Source organism: Engraulis encrasicolus, unplaced genomic scaffold, assembly GCF_034702125.1.
Source record: "Engraulis encrasicolus isolate BLACKSEA-1 unplaced genomic scaffold, IST_EnEncr_1.0 scaffold_116_np1212, whole genome shotgun sequence".
NCBI lineage: Eukaryota > Metazoa > Chordata > Actinopteri > Clupeiformes > Engraulidae > Engraulis > Engraulis encrasicolus.
Genome location: NW_026944647.1, coordinates 138,171 through 160,766, shown reverse-complemented (window position 1 = coordinate 160,766; position 22,596 = coordinate 138,171). Strand labels below are relative to the sequence as shown.

At 40.5% G+C, this 22,596-nt stretch overlaps 1 long non-coding RNA gene across 1 annotated transcript; it reads left to right on the top strand.

The window, feature by feature from the left end:
- The first annotated feature begins 10,800 nt into the window (after positions 1 to 10,800).
- On the top strand, positions 10,801 to 22,596 carry LOC134442119 (uncharacterized). Its single transcript, XR_010033312.1, has 4 exons — positions 10,801 to 11,085; positions 20,121 to 20,387; positions 21,836 to 21,992; positions 22,533 to 22,596. It is a non-coding gene; the product is annotated as an uncharacterized LOC134442119 (long non-coding RNA).

The window sequence follows — 22,596 nt, the reverse complement described above, 5'->3', positions numbered from 1 at the left end:
GAGTGGAAGAGTGTCAGAGAGATAGAGAGAAAGAAAAGAACGAGTGGGTAAACTGAGTGGGTTCATGTTCGAAGCGAAAGAAATGAGGCGAATCAAAGATCACTTTGTCATGAAAGTTCAGCTGCTTTATACATCGCTCACTCACACACACACACACACACACACACACACACACACACACACACACACACACACACACACACACACACACACACACACACACACACACACACACACACACAAACAGTGTGCATTGACACACACACACTAAACACACACCCACAAGTGCGCACATGTGTGTATACACAAGTGTGTACAAGCATGCATGCACGCACACACACACACACACACACACACACACACACACACACACACACACACACACACACACACACACACACACACACACATTAACACATTGACAGGCTAGGAATGAGTGTCACCCCTCTGTGGAGTGAGGGTGTCTGGATTATCAAGGAAATCTGCGCCAAAAAGAGGTGAAGGTGGCTTAGTGGATGGACTCTGGATTTTTATTTTGTAAATGTTTCAGAAATATCTTCTGTATTTTTTTCTGTATTTTCTGTATTCACTGGAAACCCAAACCTTTTTATGGGGACTGTTAAGAAAATAGTGGGCCAAGTTTTAGGCTCATTAATGAAACAATTTGGATATGAAATAATAATGAAGTATATAAATAATAATAATAATACACACACACACACACACACACACACACACACACACACACACACACACAGTTGTTAACCACTGTAGAGTGTAGCAGATGACTTTTTTTTTTACAAAGGTACTCTAATTTTGTGATGTACATAGATCTGGCGGCCCATGTCATGTGACTGATATGGGATCTGTCTGTGTATCACTGTAAAGCTGGNCGTACACTGTGCCATTTTTCTTTACAACCGTGGCATTCAAAAGCTCTCTTTGGATTTCTGGTTGTGCAGTGGAGTTCACAGACTTCAATGGCGACCATTAACCGAAACAAGCAAACTGGAAATTCTGTGAGGGTACGGAAGTACATGAAATGGCCACGACTTACTTAATGTGGTGGATACTCACACTGGGCAATAGCTAAAGGGGAGCAAACAGGATTTGTAAGCTATTTGATTTCCATCCAACCGATTAGTGTAAGGGAAAGTCCAACAGGGAAACTCCAACTTCCATTGTCATTGTGACGCAGCACTCAAGTGAACACTGCACACAACAAAATTGCATTTATGCCTCACCCTTGCAAAGGGGAAACCCCCAATGGCGCCTGAAAGGGAGCAGTGCGGTGGGACGGTACCATGCTTGGTTCCTCAGTCAAGGAGGAGGATGGGGGAGAGCACTGGTTAATTACTCCTCCCACCAACCTGTGGGATCGGGAGTCGAACCAGCAACCTTGGGGCTACAAGTCTGACGCCCTAACCGCTTACCCATGACTGCCCAATTGTCATAACCTTATGTACACTACACAATGCCAGACACACACAGCTCAGCCTGATTCCCACAACTGAAAAAAATCGGGCAAACATTTCACAGTCTACGCCCAGCTTAAGCCACACACATCTTGAAGATATTTTGCGTGGAAAGCTACCTGTTGTATATCTCTCTATCTGTAATGTACGCATGTATCTAATGGTGCCAGTTGAAGGAGTTCTGACCTGTGTGTAGTTGTAGGCCTAGTTCTGTGTAGTTCTGGTTCTACTGCTATAGGATCTGCTTTTTAATGGAGGAACCAGACTGCTGGGGGAAGGGGGGGTGCACTGCAAAGCATTTAAGGTTGGTTGAACTTGAAAGTTCTCATGCTGCATCAATAATGGAATCTTTCCACTATCTAATTTGAGATTTTTTTTGTAATTTCAACTCAGAAATTCTGTTCCCTTTAAGGTTTATCTCTGCTTGAACTTCCTGAGTTAAAACAATGGTGAATCTCAAGTTGAGTGAACGGAAGTTTTAAAGGCAGCAGGTGGACATTCATTTGCAAGTTTAACCAACTTGAAATGTGTTACAGTGTGGTTTGGGTGGGGTCGGGGTGTATCTCTACGTTAACAGTACTAAAAGCACTTTAACTTTCTGAAAGAAAGGGAACTTTTTAACATGCATGACACATGTGAAGTGGGACTAACCTGCTAGGGCGTTTTTTTCTCTTCCTGCCTTTGTGTGTGTGTGTGTGTGTGTGTGTGTGTGTGTGTGTGTGTGTGTGTGTGTGTGTGTGTGTGTGTGTGTGTGTGTGTGTGTGTGTGTGTGTGTGTGTGTGTGTGTGTGTGTGTGTGTGTGTGTGTGTGACTGTTAGTGTTCCCATTTGCCTGTTTGCGCCCTCTGAAGTAAGACTGAGCTGCACAATTCATACGTATTTAACACATACGTATCAATGTGTCCATTCACACATTTTTGAAGGAATGATTAATTCCTATACAAAGCAGAAATCAAAGCACTGAGTACGGAAACCTGGAGCTGTGACACAGCATATATAGCACTTATGTGAACAGCCAAAGACATGGCCAAACTGCATACACAGAGGTGATGAAGAGGAGAGTAAACACTGTTTCAGGGCCGCCGGTAGGCATAAGCAGAGTATGCAGCGTGCTTGGGGCCTCAAATTCTTAGACCCAAAATTGGGGCCTCCTAAATTGAGAGTAAGTAAAAAACCTCATGACAAAAATATCATATTACATTACAAAACATACAGTATATGTATTAGTTATCAAAAGGCCCCTCGTTTTTTCTTTCAAAAATGTGTATTCCATTACTCAATTTGAGATTATTAATTGTTATTATTTAATTATGAAGGGGGGCCTCCTGACTAGTTAGGGTTAGGGCCTCCAAAACCTTAGCTGCGGCCCTGCACTGTTTCACCATATTACGTAAAAGCTGTGTGAAAAGAGCAATTAGATGTCATTTTGGAGGTTTCACAGCTCAATAATATAAATCACGGAAGAATTGTCATGCTGCGGACAAATTACAGGTACAACATAGTAAGCTGACTTTATAATACTGGAATTTCTGTAACACTGTACAGTACAAATATGAAGGAATCTACACTGCTAAGCATGTTAAGTAACCTGCGTTAGAACGATCCTGAACTCTTGTCAGGAACATTAATGACACATTATTATATGGTTGTGACGTCATCTGTCGAATGCTCCATTCATTTCAACGGAGCTCCCCAACGTTCGGACGTCTGTTATTTTTCGATAACGGACGGGTTGGTCTATAACAGACCGCTGTCAATGGCAACAAGACTTTTCACTGCTAAAGCGACTTTTCAACAAGACTCTAATCAGCTGCTGTGATAGACAGCACCCGTTGTCCTGGCTACCTCTGTCAATGGCAACAAGACGTTCACTGCTAAAGCCACTGGCTTGTATACAAGTCAGTGGCTAAAGCGAATGTTTCATATCACTCCGCAGGGGGTCCGGTCTTTTGTCATTCTAATCAGCTGCTGTGATAGACAACACCTGTTGTCCTGGCTACCTAGCTGTTGCCTAGCGGTGTTCCACAACGGCACTGTTTTGTTTTGCGCAGCAACAATCTTAACATTAAATAGGTCTAAAGAAATGTCCCCGCCATGTGTGAATCATTTAAGTATATCCATATAATAAGCGGGTTAACTTTCGGCGAGTCGGTCGCTTTGTGGAATAGCAGCACTTCAGAGAGAACAAGACCCCTCCGCTCCGCGTCGGGGTCTAAAGATTCTCTCTGTCGTGCTGCTATTCCACGGTAGCGACCTTCTCGCCGAACGTTAACCCTTACTTATTGATGATTATGATTGTTGTTGTCACAATGTGTCATTTAGTTTTTTGAATGTCATGTCACCCAAACAATGACACTGAACTGAAAAACAGATGCATTATAACAGCTGTCATAAACATCAATACAGTGTCATCAATGTTCCTGAATTCCTTCAGATACTGGTTGTGTATAGCTCTTGGATAGGCCTATATTCCATCACCTCCAGAATGGTCCAATCTGACCATAAAGTTGAAACAAACTTTAAAGGAAATGTTTTCACAAAGTCTGTAATCATTAGCAGACGTTCGTTTCAAAGCAAGCACCTGCACCACTACACTGTCATGGCTGCTTCTAATGACCTTAGCACTGTACTGTAAGCAGCATTCATCTCAAAGCTATATGTTTTTAGTGTGAAAATCATTCATTTCATTTGGTACAATTCATTTCAGATCAACCATGCTTGTTATGGTACTGTATTGTTGGTATGGTACTGAGTTGTGTGTCTAGGTATGGTTTGACAAATTCTGTGTGTGTGCTTGTGTGTGTGTGTGTGTGTGTGTGTGTGTGTGTGTGTGTGTGTGTGTGTGTGTGTGTGTGTGTGTGTGTGTGTGTGTGTGTCTGTGTGTGTGTGTGTGTGTGTGTGTGTGTGTGTGTGTGTGTGTGGACTGAATTTCTGGGGATCGATTGCTTTTGCTTTCTGTAAGAATATTGTATGTTTTGTTATCTGGAGTTCCCTTTTTTTTTTTTTTTAAAGCAACTGGAATCACATTTTTTTCTTAACAGCTAATCATCTCAAGTGCCTGTTTTTGAAATAAAAGACATTTTGAAAGAAAATGGTTAATTTTGTTTTATTTGTTTCCTGTATGCACACGCACACACAGCCCCACCTTAATATATTTTAGGGGCCCTTCCATTGACTTCCATTCATATTAACTCCATCAATAGCTAAAGAATGCTAGACTGTGCCCTAGCCAAAACAATCAGTGAGGAAATGTTTTTACACTTACTTTTACCAGTAACAACAAAACTTCACCAGCAAAAGGGGTCAAAACGTGTGGGGTCCAGGATTTGGGCCCCACATGGAGAGAGGGGGGCCCCATCTTGTCGGTGTGCCCCAATAGTAGTGGCCTCACGAAGGTAGTTTGGTGCCCCACACACACACACACACACAAACAAACACACACACACACGTGTGCACAGGACAGAAGTTTTAAGAAGCTGAGCACAAATAAGAAGCTAATGTGTATTTTGACCTTTCCTAACCTTATAGTTCATCGGTTGTCTTCAGCATGTCTTATACAATATATGCATGCAAACAGTTGGCCCGTGCAAAACCCATACACACATAGCATGCTCGCACGCACGCACGCACGCACGCACGCACGCCATCTGCCCTATTCTCACATCCTGTTGTTGTGGCAACAACCACATCAAACCTAACTGAGTGGAACTCAGAGGTGGGTGTTCAAATAAAAAGAAAGAGAGAGAAAAAAAGAAAAACAATATATATTGCTTCTCATGGAAAGGAAAGTTCAGCCAAACCGAGACTGTAGGCTTCAATGATAGTGTGATTGCTTGCAGTTAAGTATTTGAGAACAGGCCAGTGCAAGCCTGAAACTTTCAATGCACTGACTGCACCACTGCATATGCATAAGCATCTCTGTACAAGGCAGAGTTGAGAGATAAGCTATTGATTGCAATGCATATTAAGCTGTCCACCATCAGCATTTAACATAAGGCATAAATATACACATGCCATATGCACACCAAAATGTTTATGCGACACTTTATGGAAAAGCAGTCCATACCAACATACCATGGCAACATTGTTGCAGTAACTTCATTCAATTTGCAGAGGCGGGTAGGCCTAATAACGAAAGGTAATAATAAAAAAAAACTGGACGCATTTTATATTGCTAGAAATATAACTAGATTCAAGTTAAAATGCTTCAAAATCTGATGGAAAAAGCCTAGCGCCAAATTTGGAGGTGGAATAGCATGTAACTGAAGTTAATCTTGGGATTTGAAGGTTGCAGGGTCGAGTCCCGTACCAAGACGAATGTGAGGTCGTCTTCTGCACCGTCATCCATGGCTGATGTGCCCTTGAACAATTATTGCTCCATGTAATACCCTGTACTACCATACAACATACCTGAGTCCCCTAGACAAATGTGTCTGCAACTGTAATGTAATGAAAGTGAAACCAGCTAGGGGGACAAGTCATACCCATCAGGATCAGGAGTCATCTGTGGCATATAGAGATGAGCTGATCTGGGCCTCCTGCACCCTCACCTGATGTGCCCTCGAGCAAGGCTGCATGTTTCCATGGACTAGGACTACCCTGTACCAAAATAACTGTGAGTCGCTAAGTCTTGGCCAAGCGCAGTGTATCGAAAGTGAAACCATTCATGCCCACTCACTTATTGGGGGATTGGGGGATGAGTCACTCACTTGGTTGACACAAGTTTTGGTAAGCCCAAAATTCAGAGTTATTCTCACCTACTGGCTTTTGATTGACTTCATCATAGGGCTAGAAAGGGAATCCCTCCCTGGTTTTAAGCCTGGGCAGAAGAAATGGGGGGGGGGGGTCAGTGTACATAGAGCCTTGCATTAACTTGTGATGAAGTTTAACTGCTCGCAAGTCATTTTGGTTTATAGCAATATCTGTGTGCCCGTCTCAGTGTGATAAGCAGAACCATGTTCAGTTGTTCAGAGGAAATGTTGGACTTTGATTACCTTTGCGGACATAACTAATTTCATATTCACTAAATACAATGATCAGCTCAGTTTAAAATACTTGCACAAGAGGAAGTAAATATATATTCAGTATGATATTCAGTTTTGAGCAGTCGGCTATGGTTTTATGATGCAATCTCTGCTTAGAAACAGAACAAAGTTGCATGCTAAAAAAAAATTAGACACAGACTAATGTTTTGACTAAGTATGGCCACACGCTCAAACAGAATACCCAGAATCCTACACAGCCTCTGAATCCACCATCTGCAGTAGTCTCGAACACAAACTGCAAAAGCATTATCAGATTAACACTCATCTTGTCAGACTAACCTTCCTAATAAGTATGGCCAAACTCAAAAACAATACCCAGAATTCTACACAGCAATTATGAACACAGTTTCAGAAGACCACTTTGCATTAATCTCAAACGCCTCCAATATCCTGTAGTCTAAAAGAACCTTATCAGACAAACTTTCTTATTAACAGGGTTTCCACATGTGACAGTTGGTGACAGGTGATTTCCAGCCCAAAAAAAAGCACACAGAAAAACACCTGCTGGCTCTAAATCCTGAACAATTTGAACTAAATTCTACTGATTTCTATGGCCATAAATCTACAGAAAACCCCACCCAGCACCCTTTTTAACCCGCAGACGGTAATCCTAAATAGATCAATGTGTGAAACCAGCCAATCAGGCAACACTGCCTACTATACTAAGTGTGGTCACACTCATTGAAAAGCCCAGAAATCTACACAGCTAATATGAACAAGCATCTGAAATTCCTTGATCTCCAATTGTCAGACTAACATTCCTACTGTACAAAGTATGACCGCACTGATACAAAATACCCAGAATTACACACACAGAGTAAAAATGCAGTATTAAGTTAACACTCAGAGAGACTTACATCTTCTTCAGTGGATTTGGTTCGAGAATACTCTCTAAGTGCTGAATTAACAGTGGTGTGCATTGGCATTGCCCTTACGATTCGATTCAATTACGATTCGGGAGGCGATTCGAATCGATACAGTCCGATTCTACGATGCATTGCAATGCATTACATTTCCACTGAAAACAAGGTAAAACATTTTCATCAGTCATGAGGCAATACAAGCAGCCAGATACTGAACAGCATGCTATTAGCTGTTGTGTGTATCAGTTCCGCAGCTTCCAATGCTTTGAAGTGCTTTCATTTAATTTAAAGTTCATTTGCTCCAGAAATAAAGACGGACGGAAGTAGTGAAATTTGAAAAAATATGACGCATCAATTGTGGAATTTGCTGAATTGATTATTGAATTGTCCTTTGCGACGCATTGCCGCATCGATTATTGTTGACATCACTACGAATTAGCATTGCTTTTTTACTGTGCAGCTGATATGAAATGGCTTCGAAAACCATTAATCTCCTAGCCTGACCAGCCAAACTAAATGTGAGATTAAATGTGAATATTTAGTCTGGTCCCGACACATCAGAAGATTGTTGATGGGAACAACCTGTTGTTCTTCAAACTGTGTCTGTGCCTATTGGCCAACGCTTTGTTGTCACTCCCTCAACCTGTCTGTTTTGCATCCAAAGATTCAAAACAAATAAAAACAAATCCGCGTTGTGATTGGTCTGCCAGATTCAGGGCATTGGGGCATTGTCCAAAGCTAGACCCACTCGCAGGCAAAAATATTTTTGGCCGCTGGCGAATGGGACTAGTTTACAAGGCTATTAATCTCCCACAATGTGCTGCAAAAGCATCTTGTCAGCGTTGAGTAAAGTGCAGCCGAGACTCTTTCCAGATCAATGGAGGGTGATGGCTTGACACAAACTTTGGTCGAGACGCCGCGGCAGAAGCTACAAGACAGGGGAACTTGAAACCACTCCACCTGGTTTTCCCTTAAACAGGACACCGGCATAAACACACCTGTGTGTGAAAGTCAGCTGATTGAAAAAAAATCACGAAAAAAGCCCAGAATAGACACCCATGTCACGATAGCAGAAGACCCAAAGTACAAGGGGTGATCATATTGCATCATGGGCAGTGTTGTAATACAAGCATGAGACACAGGCATGACTCCTTCACAATGATGGCTGAGGAGGTTTTGTTGTTGAACTCAAGCTTTGATTTCTCATCTGGACTTAAGTAAACAGACACAAATCTAGATAAAGCAAACACACATCCATACATCATGCACGAACGCAAGCATGCGGACACACAGAGATACACACTTACAAACAGGCAAATGCTGTCATAAAAAAAATACAATTGAGGAAAAAGTACACCTGTGTTATACTATGTTATATATGTCCATATAGCTACAAGGACTTGTACAATTGGGAACAATTGTGATTTAAAACAGTAATACTCTTTATGACACCTGAATATTGGGCAGTTGTGGATTAATGGTTTCACAGTAGAAAATTAAGTGTTAATTCAACACTACTTTGAGTATATAACAATATAGGATTCCATTCCATTTCAGTGTTAATTTAACTCTTTGAGTGTTGAACTAACAATGTGAAGCCATACTTTACTTTAAAACGGTACAACCAACTCTCTAAGTGTTAATTCAACACTCAAAAAATTGAATTGTGTGTGTGTGTGCATGTGTGCATGCACACTTGCACGTGTGTGTCCCTTACCTGGGACGACTTTGCCACATAAGAGGTGCTAGTCAAATCATGGGGTAGCCCCTGGCACTGTGATCAGATATCCCAATACCAAATATAGACTAGCCCCATAACGCATGCCAGTCCACCAGAGCGGCACAGTATTCTAGGCTAGTCAATGAAACAACATTGCTGGTACACCACTATGACAGTACACAGGGCCTTTGGTAATATGTTATGACTTGGTCATTTCTGGTAACAGCACATTTATATCAGGGGCCATGTCTTACTGGGGTAAATACCGCTCTGGCTTCACAGAAAGGTTAAAGTCATATTGAGTGAGAGAGAGAGAGAGAGAGAGAGAGAGAGAGAGAGAGAGAGAGAGAGAGAGAGAGAGAGAGAGAGAGAGAGAGAAGATAGACAGAGAGATATCCCCTATATACACACATAGGGTACACTCACCACACATACACACAGTCATGCAACTCAATAATGTAAATCCCTACAGATATTCTGGAAATCTCACAAAACTTTCCTGTGATGATACAAGTGGTGGGTGGAGTCATCAGGGGATACTTAAACCTCACAGCTCTCTACTAGGCCTACACCTTGTTCTGCTTTCATTTTTGGGTTGCCTGAGTGAGCGCACTGTTCTCTCTCACTCACTCACTCACTCACTCACATACACAGAGAAGGTAACCTTTAGAGTCTGTCTTCCTGTCTCACTGGAGAATAACAACATGGTGTACAGGCCCTCTACTACTACTCTCTTCTGGATCCTGTCAACATTTGCCACAGGTAATACAAAAATGACCTTTCTTTAGATAAGAATGTATTGCTCAAATAGTATTGTGTATAGTATAAAGTATACGTATCAGGGGAACAGAGTTTCTGTTTGTTTGATGTTTGTTTTACCAGTAGTCGTATATTTGATTCAGTTTTCAACTGATGAATAAACACAATTTGACTGAATTGTTTTACATAATATCCCTCTAGTCAGCTATTCACTTGAGATTAGTATTTGTATTGTTGTCGCAGTTGAAGGGGGGGGGGGGGGGGTCCCTTACACCGTCATCTGGGCAGCTCTGGTTGAAATTAAATATGAAAATTGTTATTTTAGTACAACTATATTGCCTTTTACTCTCTTATTCACTAAATCACATGTGTGTGGTGTCATTGAGGACTAAATATCATGGCAGAGTGGCATATACAGTAAGATGTATAGTGTTGAGTGGAAAGCTGTGAGTAATGTTGTCCTATACTCACGTGTGAGGAAATGCTATCAGTCAGGTGTGGAAAGGTTGAAAGTTGCTGGGGAGTGGGACCGTGTGGTAGAATGTATGCTTTGGAAATCTTGAAAACGTGCCATGTTTTGGGCAAGAGCGTGCACACCTGCTTGCATGGTTGAAAGGCCTAAATCCAAAACAAGGCCAAAAACATTAGTCTTTTGGCCAATAAAAGTACAGTATATCACTTCCAGAATCACTTTATCGATGGACAAATATACAATCTGAATGTAGGCTATAGTATATACAGTGTATAATTTGCATCCTAAAAAGCATATATTTGGGAAAATATGTTTAAATGCCTTGCAAAATTTACATGTAGGATACCAAAGTGTTTTTCTCTGTTCGGCATCATTTTAAAATCTATTTTTGCTCATATGCGATTTGCTGTAAGAGAGCTCTAACATATGTAATTTTCTTTTCTGTCCCATAGTGTCGTTTGGTAGCATCGTGCCCACTGAGCTATATGGAATCAAGGGACAATCCATGTACTTGGACTTTGCAGCATCATCCCTCACAAACCCTAAATTCTTGCTGAAGCGTGAAAATGGAGACATCCTAGTGAAAGACAATAATGTGCCACCTTCGTTTTCCAAGAAAGTGCATTACTTTTCTGGAAACTTCTCCATCAGAATAAACCATCTCAATGACATTGATAGTGGGACTTATGACGGATATGACCAACAAGAGTGGAAATTGAATCATCTCTTCTCCTACAAAGTGGTAATCCTGGGTAAGTTTCTGCATTGACATCTTTGTTCACAAGGCAATTTACAAGGTGAATTATTTCAAATCTTTTTTAGAGGGTTTTTAGAGTTTTGTTATACTTAAAGTATTTTACAGCTAATTTCAGACACGTTGATTATTAAAACAGCTACTTTGATACAGTAGTTGGTAGGTAGGCCTACTTAAAATGCTCTCTTTCCCAGAATCGATACAACAGAACTCAATTCAGACACATGAACCTGAAGGTAATTAAACACAAGACAACTTTTTGAGACAAGATTGGCTCCTAATTTTCTGATGGATCAATAAAAAAATGGTCTGTTGTTGATCAAAGTTCTCTTGAGAAAAGTGCTATAGTGATGAACAGTCCAAACAACATCTAATGGTATCACGCTTTTTTTTTTTTTTTTTTTTTAACTCTGTATGGAACAATGAAAGGTCCTCCGTGTAATATTCTTACATCATGGATAGCAACCCAATATAAATAATATCTTGAAATTTGCTATGAAAAAACTAATATTACAGCTCCAGGCCTTTTTATTAGAATACCATGAAAAAGTTGATTTATTTCCATAATTCCATCAATAATGTTAAACTGTCATGGATTGTAGATTCATGGCCCAGTTTTTTAACTATTCCAATCATTATTTTTTTTCTTTTTATATACGTTGGCCTTCCAGCTCAAAAAAACCATGAATTGGGGAATTCGCATTATTAGAATATTTTTTTTGTTTTTTTTGATAAAATGTTTTTATTTTCAAAATAGCATATGATACAAGGTATTAAAGTAAATCTGGGTTAAAGACAAAGAAAAAACAGTTAACAATATACACACATATTTCCTTACCACCCACCCACCCCCATGGCGACCCCCCCCCCAACCCACCCTGGATCTCAGAATATAATACCAACAAAACATAGGTAAATAAAAAGACTTGAAAATATATTTCAACAACAGAAATCATTCTATTTATACATTATGGCTGATCGTCCTGTACTTTTTCTTTTACAAGAGAGTATGCTGCGTCCCATGCTTGAATTGTTTTTTTGCTGGCTCCATGCATTCGAGCCACTGATCTCTCCATCATGACAATGTCCAAAAAAGAGTTTGCCCATTGCCGCCATGGCAAGGTATGAGGTGGCTGCCATCTCAATGCCAGCATTTTCTTCGCTGCTGTAAGTCCAGCCCATAGTGTTCGCTTTTGTTGCAAAGAAAAGTCAAAGGTGGAGTCATCATTGAGCAGAAGTAAAGTGGGTGAACATGGGATATTGATCTCGAGCATATCGCTCAAGGTGGAAGAAATTAGTCTCCAAAATGCAGACACACTGGGGCATTCCCAGTACATATGCATAAATGATCCAACAGCATTCAGAGAACAAAGGTCACAATTAGGAGATGCAATAATTTTCATTGCATGTCGTCTCCTGGGGGTTAAATAAAACCTATGAATGAATTTATAGTGTATGAGTTGGTGGTCTGGGTTCTTGGAAGTATCATGTAGATTTTCCCATACTGTGTCCCAGCAGATATCTTCCTCTAATACAGGGGTGAGGTCCCTATCCCATACACTTTCCACTGGCAATGATAAACAGGGATCAGAAATAAATTTGTAAAGTTTAGAAACCAACCCACGTGTATGATTTTGGGGGGCAAGTAACTTCTTTAGTGGATGAGTTAACAAGGGAACACCCCAAGGAACGCCATATGCCTTCATGGCAGATCTCAGTTGTAAATAAAAGAAAAATGATGTCCCCGGGAGGTCATATTGAGCTCGTATATCACTAAAGGCACGCAAACCATCAACATTAAACAAATTGTTAAAAGTGTGAACTCCCTTATCCCTCCACAATGAAAAAGAAATGGGCTTTTTCCCAACAAGGAGGGCAAAATTATTAAATATAGGGGAGTGATTATGCCACTTTAAGTCCACCTTAGTATGATTCATTACAGTATTGCAAGTCCTGAGAAGATAGGAAATTATAGGACCCAGGTGTGTTCTAGCTGCCTTAGGTGGTATGTTAGAGAATATCAGGTCTTGGAGCCTGTATGGTTGGGAGATATTTTCCTCAATTGATTTCCAAGAAACAGACACACTAGAATTTAACCATACATACAAAGGTCTAAGAACAAAAGACCAGAAATACATTTTGAAATTCGGTAGACCCAATCCTCCCTGCAGCTTATCTCTCTGAAGAGTTTTAAACTTCAGTCGGGGCCTCTTCCCATTCCATATGAATTTAGATATCAAAGACTGTAACTTATCCCAGTACCCTTTTGGGGGTGGAAGAGGGATCATTGAGGAGTAAAAATTGACACGGGGCAGAATATCCATTTTAACTATTGATACTCTGGCTTGGAGGGAGTTTGGAAGCTTTGACCAACGTTCTATATCCTTTACAATTTGGTTAAGTATGTTTTGAAAGTTATGAGATGCTATGTGAAAAATGGAAGGTGAAATATCTATTCCAAGGTATTTAAATTGACCAACCACAGGGATATTAGAAGGCAAAGGCGTCACTGATCTAATTGAATTTAGATGCATCAGTGATGATTTATTCCAATTTATTTTATATCCAATGAACTAAATGTATCAAACATAGATAATATGTGTGGAAGAGAAGTGCCTGTGTCACCAACATAGAGAAGAATATCATCAGCAAATAGAGATATACGGTGTTCAGAATTATTGATAGAGATGGGAACAACAGATGGGTGTTGCCTGATTTTTTGAGCCAGTGGTTCAAGAGAGAGAGCGAAAAGTAAAGGAGAAAGGGGGCAACCCTGGCGGGTGCCCCTTGATATGGGAAACTGTGAAGAGAAAGTATTGTTAGTATAAACCATGGCAGAGGGGTTTGCGTACAAGACCTTGATCAATTTGATAAAGTTTGAACCTAATCCAAATTTGTCAAGAGTGACCCATAAATAATCTTTTTCTAATCTGTCAAACGCTTTCTCGGCATCGAGTGACAGGACTGAACATGGTAAATCGTTCTCATTAGCGGCATGGATGATGTGGAGTAGCCGGCGTACATTATCAGATGCTAATCTGCCCTTGATGAATCCAGTCTGATCATTATGTATTAACTTTGTCAAAAAACCCTCAAGCCGTGAGGCAAGAACCTTGGCATATAATTTCACATCTCCATTTAAAAGAGATAAGGGTCTGTAGTTACCGCATTCAGAAGGGTCCTTGTTTGGTTTAAGAAGTAATGTGATTATTGCACTGTTGATACTTGAATTAAAAGCCCCTTTGTCAATAGCAGTATTGATCATGTTTAACAACGGTGGTCCAATTAAGTCCCAAAAAACCAAGTACACCTCTGGAGGGATACCGTCCCAGCCTGGGGATTTGCCCTTTTTCATACTGGAAAGGGCCTCTTTCAACTCTTCCAATGTGATTGGAGCAGCTAATTTTTCTGAATCTTGGCTAGTGATGGTGGGAAGTTCAAGGTCCTTGAAAAAGTTTTCACAAGAATCTGTGTTTAGGAATACCTCAGAAGAATAGAGGTTGGAGTAGAATTTTTTAAAAGCTGCATTGATTTCACAAGGCTCAGTTAAAGTAGCAGAGGGTGTCTTAATAGTCATTATCGAAGTGAACTTCTCGTGCTGCTTAAGTCGTACGGCTAGTAGATGGCTAGGTCTGGAGCCATTAAAGTAATAATTCCTTCTGGTTCTATGTATTAAAAACTCAGCTCTCTGTCTTAATAAAGAGTTCAGCTCCGTTTTTGTTGTGGATATTTTTCCCAACAAGGTGTCAGATTGTGTGCGCTGCCTTTCTGACTCAAGTTGAATAAGAGCATCTTCTAAATCACTTATTTTACGAAGCCTACTTTTCTTTAGATAAGAGGAAAAAGAAATGGTTGAGTCTCTAATTGATCCTTTAATAGCATCCCATAAGAATCTAGGATCTTCTACTGAGCCTGTGTTGATTTCTATAAAAGTGTTTAAGGAATTACTAAGAAAAGTACAGAATTCCTCATTTTGGAGGAGGGATGTATTGAAGCGCCATCGTGAGGCTCTAGGTGGAGTATGCCTTAGTGTAACATGAGCTGAAACCATACTGTGATCTGATAAAGAAGAAGGTATAATTGCTACATTATGAATTTCAGAGAAGGAAGTTTGGGATGCTAATATATAATCTATTCTAGAAAGACTCTGGTGTCTAGCTGAATAGAAAGTGAACTGTTTTGAAGTAGGATTAATAATGCGATAAATGTCAACCAAACTGAGAGATGTCAAGACATTATTAATATCTTTTGATGCACTTAGTTGAGAGAAGGTTGATTTTTGAACTGACTTGTCCAAAGCCAGATTAATACAAGCATTCATGTCTGCACCTACAATAAGTGAAAAGTCCTGTAGTTGTGCAAGAACTGAAACTAAATTAGGGAAAAAATCAGATTCATACTGAGATGGGGCATAAACAGAAATAAAAGCAAATTTACGACCTGAGATGACCGTTTTAATGTAGGCAATTCTACCATCTTCACTCCATTTTCCCATTATATTCAATGATAGACTGCGTTTTAATACTATTAGTGAACCTCTGGTTTTTGAATTTAAAGATGCAGACGATGCAACATAATAGTGTTTATTTGCAAAGCGTTTAGTGTCCTGTGTTCTTAAATGTGATTCTTGTATGAATGCAACATCGACTGATTGCCTATGTAGGTAATCCAAGCAAGCAGCACGCTTAATAGGGCCATTAAGGCCATTTACATTCCAGCTAATTATATGGAGCTTTGCCATAATGTTAAAAATGTGTAGTGATGTATAAAATAAAATATAGTGAAACAAAGTATTTCAGTACAGTCAGTTTCAATAACTAGATAAGATAATATAAGAGATCCATACCCACCCAAATAACCCTGTCGCCATGACCCCAAAGCCCTCCAAAGAACGTTAGAGGGCAGTATAACACAACATTTCCCGTCCGCTCCTAACGAGCTTGGTGTACCCCAAAGCATTGGACCCGTGACCTTAAAGTGGAAATGAAGCAGTGACCTAATATAGGGGTCTATAACACCAGTAAGATAAGCCAGCAAATATATATATTTTTTTGAAGTCTGAAATTTAAGCCGTTAATAAAAAAATAAAGCACAAACACGTAAGGTTTCTGTTAACGTTTCCAGCCAACAGCGGGTGACGTCACGCGAATGGTAGTCTCCTATTCTAATGCTGTTATGATAGTAGTGAATTAAACATTTGGGACTTGCGTGGCTGATTATGAGCTTATTTGCTAACCCAAATGAAGCAAGAATACGTGTTTGGGTGGGACAGAACAAATATGAGGCATGAAGGCAGACAAGACATCCCATCACATGAACCACAGGTAAACAAGCAGCTTTTTTTTTGCTAAGGTGACAAGTCGCTAACACATTTTGGTATGAGCCAACATGATCACTATTCATAATCGTGCGATGTCGTGCAATGTTGCAGTTCCCTACCTTCATCTTCCGATGATTTCGCCAACATTTTCCAAGCACCTGAATTAGGCTACTTTGACATCTCCGTGCCCACGTTTATCGGTGTTATCCAGTCAACAATAATCCAAGGCAACGCTATTCCAGCCAGTTTGAGGATGCATCCGCGACTTCAATAACATAATTTACTACAATAGATGCAGCTACTTTAAGCATGCCATAACTTAATGTAGGCCATGATAGTTTAACGTGTCATTTCCCGTGGCATCAACTTCAAATCCCCAAAGCTCCTCCAACTCCGAGAGCGAGACGAGAGAGGGGATGGGATAGCCACACACACAGGCTGCGTCCCTTCCCTTCACAAAGCTTTCCAAACTTCCGCCAATTTTGCAAGTTATTTTCTATTACTGAATTGAACCACATAGCCAACTTAAAGACATGGGCTTTCAGATTAGCGTCCAACAATGCAGGAAAAAGACGTTATTGGTGACGGTCTGTCACTACAAACCTATGAGATCGAGCAGCCCCAGTCCTGACTCCTGTCCTATGGTGGATGCAATGGGTGGATGGCTGCAGCTATCCCACCATGCTCGTAGCAAAGGCTTTTTGACACAAAGTGATAATGACACTTGGCATTTCTCTTTCATCTGATAGTAGGTATATAACATAGAAAACCCAGGGACAATGTAAAATGAACCCCTCGTCCTTCTTCAATTTTACTGCCACGATTAGAGTCAGTTAGCGCTGTAGTTAGCACACGCTAACGTTAAGTGAATGGAAGGCTACATTAGCCACCAAGTTCTACCATTCGCGTTACGTAGGCGGCGAACATGGCTGCGCCCTTGTGGCGAAACTCGGTAATAACATGTCATTTTTCAGCAAAACTACTTAAAAGTGCAGTTCAATGAACATCCATTCGTTTATGAAAATAAATAAGCCGCCAAAAAATGATAATAGTTGTCAGTGCTTCATTTCCACTTTAAGTACAGTAGCAACCCTCCATCAAAACCCCCACAATTCCCCCTCATTATTCAGAGAACGATATACCACATTGTAGTTAGTAAGTCAAAAAGTATTAGTTGAGCAAAACTAAGATCGTCTACATTTGTAGACTCCCAAATTACAACATATTTAAACTAGCAATTTTCAGATGTAGAAAAAAAAAAAAAAGGACAGTGAGAAAAACCTTTGGTCGATGACAGTAGCAAGACAACATCACTCTTTCAATGTCGGCAATACTCAGCCATTAAAAGTCTCGAAGTCTTCCGCCTCCCGTGGAGTTTTAAAGAAGTGGGTCGCTGTTCCTCTCATCACTTTCAGTTTAGCAGGATACAGCAGGAATGTACGGAAACCTTTCTTCTGTAGCGCATCGATCACGTCGGAGAAAGCCAGTCTGCGAGCGAAGGTCTGCTGGCTGTAGTCTGGGGAAAACCGGATTGTCGCCTCCTCCTCCTCCAACTGTACAGGTGTTTTACGCGCTGCAGCCAGTATCTTATCCCGGTCCGTGAATCGTAGCAGCTTCAGCAGAATGGTGCGTGGGATCGGCTTGTGGTTGGTATCCTCCTTTTCTGCACCAACTCGATGTGCGCGCATTATTTCCACTGAACCCAGCCCTGGGAACCACTTCGGAATAGCGTTAGACAAATACGACAAAGGGTTGGCCGTTTCCTGGTTTTCCGGAATCCCATGTATCCTTATGTTGTCTCTGCGTGAACGATCCTCCAAATCAGCAATCTTGTTCTCCATCTTAGTGCAAAGCGCCATCAGTTCTTCCACTGAAGTAGAGAGCCGACTGTCCACCTCGGCCAAGTGATTGTTATTCGTCTCAATTTGCTCCATGCATGTCGAGGTGTCCGCCCGAATGGATGACATCTCATTTCGGATTTCTGACATTTGTTCAGCCACAATGGCTTGCGTTTTCTCCGAAAGTTGAGCGACCACTTCATCCACGAATTTAGGGATAGCTTCCTTAATAGCATCTGCTACTGCTAGCTTGACTAGCTTAGAAAGTTCCTCACTGTCAACCGCACGGATCTGGTCCTGAGTTGGTTTAGAAGATGGTTTTCTCGACGAAGTCGACATCGTTAGTAGGTTATGCTCACTTAATGAGATAATTCAGCCAGAAATAAAGCTTAGATACGTAGTAAAAAGTTACATTTAGAGGGTGACTGCGGAGCCCTCACAAAAAGTTACCACATCTCTCGCCGCGGTCACGTGACTCCGCATTATTAGAATATTGTTATAAAATCACATTTTTCTTCATCAAAATTCGGGTCACATTATATCAGTTGAAATTTGGTACTTTCTACATAACATGCAATGGTCAATACTTGGTTAGGACATTCTCTGTCTTCATAATGGCCATGATGCGTTTAACATTGAAGTCAATGGAAAAACAGTGCATGGCAGTTATGGAAGCCCAGATATCCTTGATGCTTTGCTGTCAGCTGTTCTTGTTTGTTGACCTGGTACCCCACACTTCACTCTTCAATATACCCTGTAGATTTCCATGCCACGTTTTGGCGCTAACTCACCAGTTTAATTCTAAATAACCAGAAATGAATCCCCATTGAAAATGAATGGGGTTTAATTTCTGTTGAGTTAGAATTAAACTGGTGAGTTAACACCAAAACGTGGCATGGAAATCTACAGGGTATATTGAAGAGTGAAGTGTGGGACATCAGGTCAGCTATACAAAAACAGCTGACGGCAAAGAGTCAAGGATATCTGGTCTTCTATTACTCCCATGCACTGTTTCTGCCATTGACTTCAATGTTAAACGCATCATGGCCGTTATTATTAATAATATGAAGACAGAGAGAGTCCTAACCAAGTATTGAACATTGCATGTTGTGTAGAAAGTACCAAAGTTCAACTGATTTGATGTGCACTGATGTGAAACAAATTTTGATGAAGAAAATTGGGATTTTATTACAATATTCTAATGATGTGAATTCCCCAATTCATGTTTTTTTTGAGCTGGAAGACCAAAATGTGTAAAAATAAACAATGTAATGATTGGAATAGTTAAAAAACTGGGCCATGAATCTACAATCCATGACAGTTTAACATTATTGATGGAATTATGGAAATAAATCAACCTTTTCATGGTATTCTAATAAAAAGGCCTGGAGCTGTATATCCGTCGCGCATACCGTATTGTTAAAAATATTATAGGCTATTTAACAAAATCAACCACATTGACTACTCAGCCAATGGCCTGCAACTGTTTCTATAATATATTTGCTGAGTTATATGAACTGAGATCAAACTGTATTCTCCCACTGTTGACAATGTCACAGTTAAGGGAACTGAAAGTGGAGTGTTAAAAACATTGCGGGCAGTTTGGAAGAAGAAAGGGGATGCCGTCACTTGTTTCATGACAAACATTTCCCGGACATTTCACTGCACACTTTTCCCCAAGGTCTGACACTTACATCAATCATCAACACTTACAGTACCTTTCTAACCCACTTTTCCCCTCTTCTTCCCTTCCTTCCTTCCTTCCTTCCTTCTCTCTCTCTCTCTCTCTCTCTCTCTCTCTCTCTCTCTCTCTCTCTCTCTCTCTCTCTCTCTCTCTCTCTCTCTCTCTCTCTCTCTCTCTCTCTCCCCTCACAGATGCTGTATCAAAACCCCATATAAAAGTACAGAAACCCCGCAATGATCCCCATGGCAACAGCTCCGGGCAAAACTGCAGCTTTCTTGTAAACTGCTCATCATCCTCATCCTGGAAGTCTTACAACTGCGACAGGGAGGATTGCACATTGCAAAGATCGTCTCCAACCAAGCTGAACATCACCCTCACGAATGACAATGGATCCATCAAATGCATCGTCAGCAACCAAGTTAGCACCAAAAGTGCATCTCATCAGCTTCCCCAGACCTGTAAGTGTTGACTGAATTTTCTGTTTAATCACATTTACATTACACTACAATATCCCCCTAACAACAGAATTATCTTCTCTGATTGACTGATGGGAAAAACATTAAATAATTTGAAGCAGTCACCGTTCTAAAAAATAAAACCAACAACACCAATATCAATGTGTCTAGAAAATCTTTAATGAAGGGAGGGATCAAACGGAAGATCGAATAATGTATTGCATGCCTCTGGCACTAGGCACATTATTAGGCCTAACTGTCATCAAGCTCTTTGAGGGCCACCTGTTGATGTAGTTCCCATGGAATTCCCCAAACATTACCTGACAATACTGTTTCCCTGATAACACAGCACCGCCTCATCTCCAATGTTCCACATTTGACTCACTCCCTGACAGCTGGAAGCCTTGGGGTACTTTCTGCAATGCGTTATGATTACATTTTCATAAGTTAATGGCCTTGATTTTACTATACCGTTGAAAATATCAAACCGTCATGATAGGCATGATATGCCCACACACTCGCAGGTGTATTTAGCTTTTGTCTTCACATTGTGACAGTGAGTCATCAAAAGTAGCTTTTGTAAGGGAATCTTCTTTTTGAAAATTGAAGATGTTTCACCGCTCATCTAAAAGGTTTTTGCAGATCAAGCCATGATGATAGGAGGATCAGAAGCATTTTAGGGGTAGACCACATCATTCTCCTAAAAATTGAGGCAGATCAACCGATAACAACGATAACAAATCTAAAGGTTGGAGTACATGAGAGGCACTTTAGGGAAAGACTACACTCATAATATTCTCCAAAAAGTTGATGCAGATCAACAAAAACATCTACAGTTAAGTACAAGTAGGCAATTAGCAGCCTGGGGGCCATATCTGGCCCGGCATCAATTATATCTGGGCCGCAAGATGACATCTTCATTTTTTCAATAGGATTTTCTATATATATTTTTTAAACCTCATGTTTTATTACAAAAGTATAAAAATACAATCCATTTTTTAAACATTTATTGAAGAATAGATAACTAACAGAAAAAAAGCAACAGGTAGAAGAACATCCTTGCAGCTGTTTAGCTTACTCGACGCACAGGCATGGCATTTAATGGCTTTTGACAATGACATTTTGGATAGGAATATTAAGCTAATGAAAAAGGGAAGTCGCCTCTTTCATGAGAGAGGCCATGAGATGCAATTTTCGGCATAATAATAGTGCATAGAATAAAATCAATGTTTTAAATTGTATTACATTAAATTAAATTGGCAATGGCCCGCGATGATATTGTCAGAAAAAAAAATGATCGGGTCCAAAACTTAATAGCCGACCCTTGATCTAAAGGTTGAAGTAGATATCTGACAGCGTCATGGTGATTAGGCCCACTGTAATTTGCCTCCAATTTGTCATTTGAACATCATATCTCTCTCCCTCCCTCTCTCTCTCTCTCTCCACTACAGTTATGGTGGACATCACCGAGAAACCGTCGATGCACTCCCCACGTGACGAAGTAGTCATCATCATTGCCATCGCCATTGCTGCTGGGCTGCTCCTTGTGTGTGTGTTCTCATTGTGATCAAAAGATGTGCTGTAAAATCTAAAGAAACACCTGAGAAGGTAAGCCATGTTGTCTTCTTTCTGTTACTGCATACCTCTATTCTATTTCCTTTCTCTCTCTATCTTTCTCTCTCTCTCTCTTTCTTTCTCTCTCTCCCTCTCTCTCTCTCTCTCTCTCTCTCTCTCTCTCTCTCTCTCTCTCTCTCTCTCTCTCTCTCTCTCTCTCTCTCTCTCTCTCTCTCTCTCTCTCTGTGTCTGTGTTTCTGCCCCATATTTTTTTCACCATGACTATTTCACTAGGTTTATCTCATAATTCATCGAGTGTAGGTCTTGGGCTTATTTATAGCAATGGATGTATTAGTTGCCTACCCTTGTTGTTAGATCTATACTCATAGGCCTATTAACCCTCAATTTTACTGCACAGTAAAAAGAATGCAGTATCATGTACAGTTCTCTGGAACCAAATGCAATATATATGTTAAATGACTCCCTATTCAACTAACACTTAATGTTCACTGTGTTTTGATGGTCTTACAGTGTGCAGGTAGTGCTCTGCATTTCACCACACGTCTGTAAACCTGTGCACCTTTTATGTTTCAGCAGATGGATATACCGACTGTCATCGTGACAGGAAGTGATGCGGATAACAGGGCCGGGCAGGAAG